Source organism: Mangifera indica, chromosome 16 (genome assembly GCF_011075055.1).
Source record: "Mangifera indica cultivar Alphonso chromosome 16, CATAS_Mindica_2.1, whole genome shotgun sequence".
NCBI classification, from domain to species: Eukaryota; Viridiplantae; Streptophyta; class Magnoliopsida; order Sapindales; family Anacardiaceae; genus Mangifera; species Mangifera indica.
In genome coordinates, this window is record NC_058152.1 from 4772977 (window position 1) to 4785660 (window position 12684).

A 12684-nucleotide genomic window follows, 5' to 3' on the forward strand; every position below is an offset into this window, starting at 1 on the left:
ATATCGTGAATAGTGTTGGCAGCATGCGTGTGTGTGTGTGTGTGTGTGTGTGTATGCGGGTGGCGGCTGTGTGCGCGCATGTGTAGGCAGGGAGGTAAATGGATCACACCCACCTGTTTTCGCCGTTGATGATGACTATTTCGTCCAATTTACTCTCACAACTAAACACCTAGTAAAAGATAAATTATACAACCATATCTAAGCCAAAGATAAGCTATGAGCGATCACCTACCCTCAGGATTTGGCTTGATAACCCTCTTGAGCTTATCATAATCTTGTAAAAATTTTCATCATGGGTGAAGTACAAGGCTTTTTTAAAACTGCTCTCATTCTCACACTGCTTCAGTTGCATTCTCAACGAACAAATAGTGGTACTCATAAAGCACCCTTATTTACACACTTGACTTTCCATTTTTTGGTAATTTGAAGTAAGAGACTTTTGCTTGACTTATACTGCATAACAATCTATGTGAATCATTCAAATAGCTTAAAGATCAGAACTAACGTCAACATTTTTTTCCAAAAAAAAAAAGCAATAGTATCCTCATCCTTTAGGAAATTTTGATTCCTATGGTGCCCCACTAATTTCATAAACAACATTCAAAGCTATTGATATAGAGTTTGAATAATAAAATAATGAGCAAAGTTTAGCTAAACCACAAGTTCTCGACCACAAGGGTTAACAAAACTGGTAGAACATTAAAACTTTAAAGATGAAAATTTGGGTTCGAATTTTTATCACGTTTATAAAACTTTGACTTATCTAATACAACGATTGTGAATTCGATCAGTGTGTTTTGAGTTTATCCATCCAATAAATACAGATGAAGACTCCAGTTATTTAAAAAAAAACACACACACAAGTTCCCATTCATTGAAATTCTACACTATGAATACCACCCAAAACCCAATTTTGTTAATGAAAAAATAACTCAAGATGGGCATAAATAGATAAATCATCATAGCACACCAAAAAGGTTTGCTCTAGTAGGAATCACACTAGACAAACATATTTCTTGTCACAAGATTATACCTTGACAATGATTACAAGAGTGGGTTTGGCCTTTTTCCTAGTGCTATTTAGTTGACTATAAATGCCAAGAACATACTTTGGTCGATATGTTCGACTAAGTTACACTTTTTTAATGTGATTTCTATCATTTAATCCTACCAAATTGTAAACGAACATAGTCCGGAGTAATATAATAATTCTAATTAAGTTAAATAATTAAGGGTAATTAGGTTATTTACCTGTTTGACATTATAACATATCTTTTTCCATTAATGAAGCTAAGGTTTAGGTGCAAAATCGGTGTTTAAAAATTCCTGATATTGAAACTGGTAATTTCTTCAAATCTTGGGTGAAAATTATATATTAATATAAATAATCAAGGCTTGAGTAGAGATAAACGGGGTGAAAAAAGTTTATAAAAAAGAAAAAATATATTAATTTAGTAATTTAATTAAAGGAATTTATAATTTTTTAGTTCACAATAAAGATTAATAGAACAATTCTTTAAAATATTTTGAAAGTATGGTGGTGATTAATTAAAAAGGAAAAAAAAACTTTTGGCGTCGTACTCTTTCTGTTTTTATTTAATATTAAACCTTAAAAATAAATGAAAAGATTTTACAAAAACAATTCCCTCCAATGTTCAAACAGCCCATTCAAATGAAAAAAAATTATATTAAAAAATAATAAAACTGGGTGAACAAATAATATAGATAATTTTATACATATATAATAATATATTATTATGTGATTGGATATAATTTTATTTCTAGTTTAAAATTACCCAATCATATAGTAACATGTCATTATTTGTGTATAAAATTATGCATATTATTTATACCTATAGTACTATTTATTAAAAAAATCAATAAAAATATATTAACAGCATCTGTGTAAATACTACTAATTAAAAAACAAAATCAAATATTAATCAATATTCTTGAGAAAATAATAATAATTAAGGTGTTAAAAACGCGCCAGATAGGGGTCGAACCTATGACCTTCTGCTTAGGAAACAGATGCTCTATCCACTGAGCTACAGGCGCTCATGTTGAGATTCACCTAATTGAATATATCAAGTTATATTATCTTTTAGTTTTACCTTAGGTTTTTGTTTGTTTAGATTTTTGGGTTACTAACTAAATTAACTAAGCTAGAGGGGGTCTATATGATACTGATCGATACACTAGATATTATACAATATAGGAAAAAAAAACAAAATAATAATCTTAGCCTCTTACTCTAATCTTCATGAGCAATTTCAACCAAAATTCACTTAAAAATTACGAAATTTAATGATAAATTCACCCAACTTTAAGTAAGCAAGCATTTGATTATATTATTTTTTTTCAAGAATTATGAGAATTTGAGTCTAGAATTTGAAGAATTACTGGGATATGAGTTTTTGCTCTTACTATGCATAATTTATCATTCTTTCTTCAATTCTTCATTATTATTGTGAATTTGAATTAGAAATGTAATATCAAGTTTGGTTTATTAAAAGTTCATGTGAATTTGTTCAAACTTTGAAGAAATTACTAATAGAAGCGAGGGTAAGAGCAATTACGTCTATTATCATTATAAGAAAATATATAAATAACAACTATTTATTTTTAACCCTGTGCATACGATTTGAGTTAAAATTCGCACAAAATATGAAAAAATATATATATATTCTATAAAAGTAATTGCATCTATTGTTTATAAGGTAGAAGTAATTGATCCTAGTGTCTATAAGTCCAATATCAACCTCATTATTTTGTCACTTCTACATTTTTAAAATGAATCTAAATAATAAGTATGATATTAACAATATGTTTACTTCATTTCTCCATTTGTACTAACAATGGATGTGATTTCGAGTTAGAATTTGTGTAAAATTAGAAGAAACTATGGGTAGAAGTAATCTGGATAGAGTAGGTGTGATCTATAGGTAAATGTAGTTATGCCTAAAGGGCTAAAGTGAAATTTTTTAAACCTTTGGGGTGATTTAAAGTTTTATGATATTATGGGGTTTTTGTATTTTCAAAAAGTGTTTTTAATATATTTTAATAGTTGAAATTTCATAAAATATATTACATTAATATTCGTCATATTATCATTGCATGTTCATGTACTCTTACAAATATATTAACCAATTTTATTTTAATCATTGCAGGAATTTTTCTCTTGAAAATGCCTAAAGTAATATTTATGGTTAGATACCAAAGATGGTGGATATTTGTCAATGACAACTTGATAAGCTACATTGGTAAGAAATAGAAAATGTTGATTATGAAATAAGAAATAACTTATGAAAGATTCACTAGATATTGAGCTCCATTTGAGAATAAATCTAAAACAAAAGTATATCAACATTACAATGAATGCTAAAAGTTCAATCAATGTATTGTGGTTTGACAATAAGGATGATCAGGGCATTTAATGTCTCAAAGTGTTGTCTAAGGAAATAAAACAAGTGACAAATCTTTATGTGATGATAAGTCAAAAAGAAAGAAATACAAAATTTCAAGAAGAAGGTTATGAGAAATAGCAAATGGTTGGACCTCCCACTACAAAGAAAGATAATCACTATTGTTCACCATTTTGAGTTAATATAAACATTGCATGGTCACAACATGACCTAGAATAAGGTGGACATTATCCTAGTTGATATAAAGAGGAAAGGTTTAATGTGAATCATGATATTGGTTCAAAAATCTTGAGGAAGTTTTAAATATATAGTTGTTGGCAACCATTGAGGAATGAATGCATGGATGAAAGGATAACATTTCGACTTGGGGTGTTTTTGACCACGGGGCAAAAATGGATGATATATTGGACTTGGTGCTCTATAGTCAATCTCCTTAACAATGTAAATCCATAAAAATTCATATTTAAACATTCTAGTGACACTTTTTATTTATAATTGCATATATTTATATATATCTCTAAATAAATGTCCTTAGATTAGTAGAACCATGACAAGCAAATCATCTTATAACTTGATCATAAAAACCCTATGAGCACATATGATGGCTAATCTAGAAACATTCATGCACCTAATATTTAATAGACCAACAAAATATATATAAAATATGACTCTCATAGTGTTAAACGACCCCACCAAAAATAGTAATAGATCTCACGTGTCAAGATTGTTGGTGTTAATGGTGTAATACATGGCTCCATGTTGGCTACATTTTCACTGGACCGACTTACTAAGAGGATTTCACATAGATAGTAACCTCATTGTCTATGGAATAAATCCTCCAATGAACAATGGTGTATGTGATCCTTAAATTTGAAATCACAATAATGTTCTATACACCAATTGGCTTAGTTTAACACTAAATCAACATAACCTCTTTTGGAGGGCTACCAGAGTAGTAGTAGTTAACTATGACGAGAAGTGTAATATTATTTTGATTTAAAAAAAAAAAAAGATTAAGCACTCTCAAGTTTGAGAGTAGATATCTCAATGCGTCGTTTGGTTATGACAACAAACTAAAATCTACAGTCATGATAGAGATGAGTTGGTTCTCAATCTAATGTTATCACAGTAGTTGTTTGATTAACCAAGCCTTTATATTAAGGATAATCTGAGGTAGACACTATTTTTATGCATCAACCTTGACGTGGTTTTGGTTGATAAAATGATTTACATGCACGATAACCATATCATTAAATGGTTAACATAAGTTTTTCACTGATTCTTTATCGATTAGATAGTCATGATGTCTTGCTAGATATCATTCATGGTTTTTGAATAAATAGATGATTAATAGTAAATTAATCATGAATTTATTCACTATCAAGATGATAATAAATTTATTTATTACACATAATACAGGGTTGATACCCATAATTAAAAGGTTTTTTATTTATTACATATAGATTGAGATATAGATTGGATTACACATGAACACTGTTATTTAGAAATTTATTAATGAGTATATATAGATCCAATTATATTAAGATAGATGTCCTACTCATTGTTAGACCTAAATGTATATGATTAATATATTAAATAGTCAAAAGATAAAAATTGTAATATTAAGGGGCTAGAATGTAATTTGTGAAAGTTGGATTAACGTCTAAGTACACAATAAGTGAATCACCTAAAGGGTATCTTGAAGATGATAAATTTAAATATCTAAAAATATGATTTAATATTTATGAATAAAGATTAAAGAAACAACAATATTTAAAAGCCCAATAAATATTTAATAATGGATTGGGCCAAAAGTGCTAATAGTCTAACTCTATGAGTGGACCATATAAATGGTTCATTAAGGTTATGATATGGCTCATATAAATTGAGACATTATTATAAACTTTGAGAAAATTATTCAACCCTAGTCCTTCCAACCTTTTCATAGATAGAAAATATTTCTCCATGTAACTAGTAAAGGTCATGAGTCCACAATCATTAAATTAAGTAAATTAAGAGTTTGATCATAATATATCATTAGAGAAGACTTAAATTTATACTCTCTTACGTATAAGATTTTCTCTTTTGTCACTCAAACTACCTCTTAAAAATTATCGATTTTGTCTAATGAAAGCTTCACATTTTTTACATGTCTGACTATGGACACTTTTTAGGGCCTTTTACATGAATTTCCCATCTCTATTTTTTATTCCAAGCATTAGAACCTTCACTAATAAAAGAACCAAATGCTTGTTGCCCAACCTTTATTAAAAGATAACAACACAAATAAAAAGTAGCCTCCTTTTCTACACCGTGATGCAACCAATTTACATACGGCTTATACCAATTGGGATTAAAAGTTTAAAACAACGCACTAAATTCCCAATACGTCTCTTCTTAAAATTATGATTGTGCGGTTGGAAAGGCCTATTTGCCAGTAGGCGTTTTAATTTTGTCTCTATGATTAGAATGGTATTATGAAACTAGGATCTGCAAGAAGAGTACTCAAGTTAGGTTCAGTCTATGTTTGTCTTGAGCTAGATTCCATTGGCTCAGTGTGGTCACTCTCGTCAGCCCTTACGTTGTTTTTTTAATTGATGGCCCCTCGTTAGAAAACTTTTTTTTGATCACAAACTTGTCTATTACTTAAAAAACGAAAAGAATTTTTATTATAAAAATAATTAAAAAAACTATATATATAAATTTTTTTATAAATAATTTGGGTATATTGATGTTATATTATTATATGATTTGATGATTTTGAATTAAAAATAAAATAATATTAAATCACATAATAACATATTATTTATGTTTTAAAAAATATGTATACATAACATTATTTAAAAAGTAATTAATTTATAATATAAGTCAGTATCTATCCAAAATTTACTAAACCAAACTTAAAACAACTATCAATTAACCCACAGCTCAACGTAAACAAGATTAAATCAGAACTCACATCAAAATCTAGGAATTCTATTTCCAAAGTGAACACATTTATTAAGCTCAGCAAAAACCAACGAATTACCCAAATTAACTAAACCTAGCTGACTCAACATACAAGTACGTCGATTACATACATAAAACGATAAAAACAACCTTCGGCAACATAGCTCATTATCTTTCATCAATTAAAATTGATGGAAGAGATTTTTAAGCAAAATTAAAAAAAAAAAAAAAGAAGGCCAAAATACTTATTCACACCCAAGGTTTAGTTTATTTTGAATTAATCACCCGTTAAGTTTCAAAAACTCAAATATTTATTTATCAACTATTAAAGTTAACAAAATTTCTTAAATCTAAGGGTATAATTGTTATGTTACCAGAAAATATTAAAAAAATAAAATTTTATCATATTTCCCTTTTTAGTTTTAAAAACTAACAATTTTCTTTTATCTAAGTTTTAAAAAATTATATTTCCCCATACGAATGTTTACTCATAAAGAACCACATGTTTCGACGACTTCTGTCTCCACTCCAGTCGCCTTCGTCAGACCCAACGACCTTTCGTTTTAGTTGATTTGTCAAGAGTGACTGGTTCGATCTTCACTATTTATCTGAAGAGTGTAAGTGCATGAGATGAAGAGCGTGAGTGTAACAATAGACGATTATAGCAAGTGAAATGTCCAAAAAATAAATCGATGAAGATAGGGGAAACATCATTCATCAATTCATCGATTCGAAAGAACACAACCCATCTTGTTTTGTGTTCAAACGAATCAATGGAAAATGAAAGAAGATGGGCTCTTCATGTTTGTCGATTTAGTCTTGTCCAACAAAAATGGGCTCTCCATGTATGTTGATTTAGTCTTGTCCGACAAAAATGGGTTCTTCATCTCTGTCAATTTTTATTGTTGTCTGGAGTGACGAAGAGCACCAAAGAAAGAAGGTCACCAATCTTGTCCGACAAAGGTAGTCGGAGTGGAGAAAGAAGTTGTCAAAAATTGTGGTTCTTTTGAATAAACCTTAGTAGAAGGAAAAATAATTTTTCAAAAGTTAGGTTAAGAAAAAATTATTAGTTTTTAAAACTAAAAAGGGAATAAGATAAAGTTTTATTTTTTTTAATATTTACTGTTAAAATTATAATTATACTCTTAGATTAAACAGATTTTGTTAATTTTAACAGTTGACAAATGGATATTTAAGTTTTTAAAATTTAATAAATACAAGTTTGAGAATAGATTAAATCTTAGATGACAATAACCTTTTGGCCCCAAAAAAAAAAAAAATCATTTTACCTCCTTGTGACCTCCAAAGAAGTAGTTTTTTTTTTTTAATTGATCCAACAAAAGGAAGAAGTATGAGAGAAGAGCAAAAGATCCGAAGAAGAGAGAAATTGTGAAAAAAAAAAAGAAGAGGAAAGGGGCCTATTTTAGTAGGGTCAATATAAATTTTAGTGGGGTCAAATTATAATTAGTATGAAATATATACTTATTTTTTTAGATTTTAGGATTTCATAGTGTTAAGTGACACCACCTGCGATGAGATCTTCAAAGCTCTTTTGTTTATCCCTAGGGTAAGTAAATTATCATTTAGAATTGGAATTGATCAATACCCAATTGTCAATTTTGATTCCTATCTGATACCAAAAAAATAGAGTATATTCTGTATAGCAATATAGTGAAACAGGTAGTTTTTGGGTATTCAACCTAGAACCAACTATAATCAAGCCCATTAGTAATTGTATCAGACTCTAACTTAATTATCTTAAGGTAAAACTTGAGCTTAAATTTATCAGTATAAATAAATATTTAAAATTTTTTTAAAATTTTACTTGAACTAAGTTGTGACTGGGTAAAGTCACAAAACCGATCATCCAAATACTCAACCTCTACTTAAGAGCCAAATACGACTTAACATTAATTAATCTACTTGGAAGCCGACTTAACATTGAAACATTTATATTATTGTAAAGGCCTAACTTAATTGATCCAATCCAGGGGAGGGATTGTCATCAGAATTTTAATCACTTGACGATGTGTATCCACTGTATACACTGCAATTGACACCTGAGAATAATATTTTCCAAAACAATTTAAAAATTAAAATCCGGAAGGTTAGTAAGCTTGTCCCCCTTCTAATCATAGTGATGAGATCACCCACATAAATAAATGCATAAAGTTATATTCAAGTTAAGTTTATTTGAATTCGACTTCAATAAATTTGAGTTCAAACTTTAAAGCTCTTCAAATTGCTAAGTTCATAACCCTGAAAATTTTTAGTACAAATAAACTAAAATAATATTATTTTGATTAATATACATCAAAATAATATCTTTTTAATCATTTTTTATTCTTTTATAACATTGGGTCAAGTTTAAAATTTGGATCAAACTCAAACTGACCTCAAGTCAACTCTATGTATCCAGATGAACAATTCAATGCTCAAACATAAACCCAACAGGTGATTACATTTTTATCTTACCAGAAATAAATATATTTGAAGAAGATAAGTTATAAATTTCGTTCACTGAATGGGTTGGTATTCCAATCCCAACTTGAATTTGGGTACTAAATCCAGTCACAAAGTGGATAGTGAAAGTTGAGTAGGAATGAATTAATTAGTCAAATAAGTTGAAAATTCAACGTCTAATTTGTATTCTAATATTTGACTCTTAAATACTTTTAAAAGAAATCAGGTAAACGCACCTGTCTAACTGAATTGAAATTAGTGAGGTTGGTGGGTTCACTTCCCTTTGAACTAGAAATATCACATTAACGGATTTAGTTCAACCACTTATTTAACAATGACTCTCTCTAGTTACATTCTTTATTAATAAAACTAGTAACTTAACAAAAGTCCATTGTTTTCATAAGGCCAAAAGATTTATTTCCACTCAAGGTTTATTGAATCTCTAAATTGATACCTGATAAATATTAAAAATTCAAACTTTTCTCTGTAAATTGTTAAAACAAATAAAACCAGTTAGTTTTAAGTGTAAAATCGTCATTTAATCAATAATATATTGAAAATAATAAAATTTTATTTCATTGTTTCTATTGGTTTAGAAAACTAACAATTTCTTCTAGGATTAAGTTTAAAAAAAATACATTTTTTCCTTTAGGGTTTCATTTTCAACTCTTCCTTCTTCATTGATTGAAATATGACTGTAACATCTCTTTCTTTGTCGTCAATAGTCTCCCTCCCTCCCACTGTTAGCTTCCTTCGTCAGAAAAGAAAATATCATCTTTGATTCAATGACGAATATGATTTGTCTTTATCAGAAATGAAGCCATTAGAGAATGGTTTGTCCGGAGAAGGGGGATTTCATCATCAGAGGGAGATAGCGCCAGAGAAATTGTGTTGGAGAAATAGAAACCTAACAGGGGAAAATATAATTTTTTAAAGTTTAATTCTGAGAAAAATTATTAGTTTTCTAAACTAAGATAAGAAATGGATAAAGTTTTATTTTTTTTAATATATTACTAATTAAATAACAATTTTACCTTTGAAACTAATTGATTTAGTTAATTTTAACAATTTACAAATAAAAATTTGAGTTTTAAATATTTAACGGATATCAGTTTAAGAATTCAATAAATCTCGGGTGGGAGTAAGTCTTTTGACCTTTTCATAATGTTATTTTACAAACTTAATTACTTGCTTGCATGGCAGATAAATTGTTTGGAAACTCTTCAGTCAAATGAAATTAGTAATATATCCTCTGTTACTTTGACTGTTGATAATTTGGGTGACTTCAATGAAAATGACGTAAATAATTAGTGAGGTAGACTAATATTCAATCACTCATCTAATCCAACTTAACTAAAGCTTAATCATGTAAGAACAAGTTCAAAAAAACAATTAATTTATAATTAATTAGTGCAGGCTTACCATAGAATAACTTTGGAATGATGTTACATTTTCATACATATTTGTTTTCACCAATATTAAACTCTGTCACCTTTATTTTCCCCAGGGCATGCTTCATCATGGAATGCAATAAATTGGTGTTTCAAAATGAGTAAGAAAGAAACTTTCCAATAGTTTTAACTTTAAATTTGATCCCAAATTCTTACTTATATTAAATGGACAAATTAAAAAATGTAGTCCAAAAAACAATATTTTAAAACTAGATTAATAGTTAAACCGGTTATTTTACTGGTTCACAATTTAATTCAATTGACCAATTTCAATTTCAATATAATTATTTTATTAATTAATATAAGTGTTATTTGTTAAATATTCTCAAATTTACCACTATAAAAGACTAACATGATCTTAAAAAAATCTATTTATTTATACTGATAATCGAAGGAATAATATTATAATACAAATAATTCACATAAATTGTATTTGATTCATCATGAGTTTTTTACTCTTGAGAGGTTTCAAATTTGTAGAGTGCATTTTCTGATTGAGATTTAACTTTTGAGAGGTGAGAAACATACATTTACTTTTAGAGATAACTTTGATTCTACTTCTAGGTTTTAAAACTTTTAAAATTTAAAATTTTAATGTTTTAATAAAATTATGCGTACATATTTTTAATATATAATTTGGGTACATAGATGATGTATCATTATTTGATTAAATATTTTTAATTAAAAATAAAATAACATTAAATTATATGATAACATAACATTTATATACTAAAAATATGTATATAATATTGCTTTTAATGTTTTAAATTATAATATTAAATAAAGTAATATATAAACTCGGTTTTATTGGGTTTGTCCAAATTTTTAATTGATAAACAATTATATAAAAATCCGAGAGGATTTAGAATTGGTTCCGAATTGAACTGAGTCAATCAACTAATCCAGTACGACTTTGATAACACTGATGAAAAGTTTTTATCAATGAACAGTCATGGTGCCCACCGTTCATACCAAAATAGAAGTTGCCAAAATTGTCGTCTAAAAATGCTGAAGCCAAACTTAGACAGACAACTCTTTGAAATGGGTCATCTACTTTTTCGGCAGAAATTAAGAAACACAAGTTACTTATAAGTGGGATGAATTCATTGGTATTATGAGCGATGCTGTTGGTCCATGCATGCGCTCATAATTACACTTTTCACCATCACAAATTAACATGTTAAGATGGTAAAATAAATAATTTAAAATCGAAAAAGGTAAAAAAGAAACGGTAAAAACATACCACGTTTTCCAAATTTCTAGTCACTGTGATTCACAAAGCCTTCCCTCGACAATAAGGCTCCACTCTCTGCCCACCCTCCATTATTGCACCTCTCATGTGCTCTTCCAATCATAATTCAAAGCTTTTCTCAGGAGTGACATAAACACTACCTTCAAATCCGATCGAATTTGAATAAACTCAATTATCTAAAATTTATTAAGACTAGTTATTCTGAATATTTATTATAAATAATAGTATTTTTAATGTTGGATTGAATTGATTGGTAAAATTGATCAAACCCAATAAAAATCGGTTAAATAAAAAAGTTGTTTAAACTCAGAAAATGTAATTTTTATTTAATATTAAAATTAAAAACATTAAAAATTTTAAAATTTAAAATCTAAACTTAAAACTTACAAGTTTTAAAACCTAAAACTAGAATCAAATTTCTCTCAAAAATTGAATACACGTTTCTCACCTCTCAAGAGTCAAATGTGAGTAATATAGAAACTTTAGTTTCTGAGAATTTTCGTACATACTTGCCTCTAAATTTATAAGGGTTTGTCTTATTAAAATTTGAAGTCAAAAATTCATGATAATCAAATACAATTTACGTAAATTTTTTATACTCTAATGTTATCTTATTGTAATAAATTTGTGAATATTTGACAAATGTTAATTTAAACATTCGTGATCATTTATTCAATTATAATGACATAGATTAAAACTGATTAGTTGTTGAATTAATTAATCTATGAATTAGTGAGATAATTAGTCTAACATATGTTGATTTCAAAGAAATATTCTCATAAATATTGGGAATTTTTATCAAAGAACAAAATAATTGAAAAAATGGTTTTGATTAAAATGAAATCCTTGGTTTTGTTTGATTTCTGTTATGTTAGTTAAATCATTGATTTTCCTTACAAGCATAAAAACAAAAATAAGAATTTACCTTAATAAACCCATCAATAATTCCAGACCTTGGCTTGAGCCATAGCGCGGGACTTACGGACATGTCATAAAAACACGTGCTTATTATTAGTAATAGCAAGAAGATAAAAAGACAACAGTTGTGAAATTCCGAAAAACACCCTCCAAAAGACATATTAGCCTTCACAATCGTCAGCGAGCTTTTTAAGGCCGCTGGCAGTCCATTTCGAGCGTCAGTTAC

General features: G+C 28.1%; 1 non-coding gene across 1 annotated transcript; it reads right to left on the bottom strand.

Moving 5' to 3' along the window:
• Positions 1-1985: 1985 nt before the first annotated feature.
• TRNAR-CCU lies at positions 1986-2058 on the bottom strand. Its single transcript has one exon. It is a non-coding gene; the product is annotated as a tRNA-Arg (tRNA).
• Between the last annotated feature and the right edge of the window lie 10626 nt (positions 2059-12684).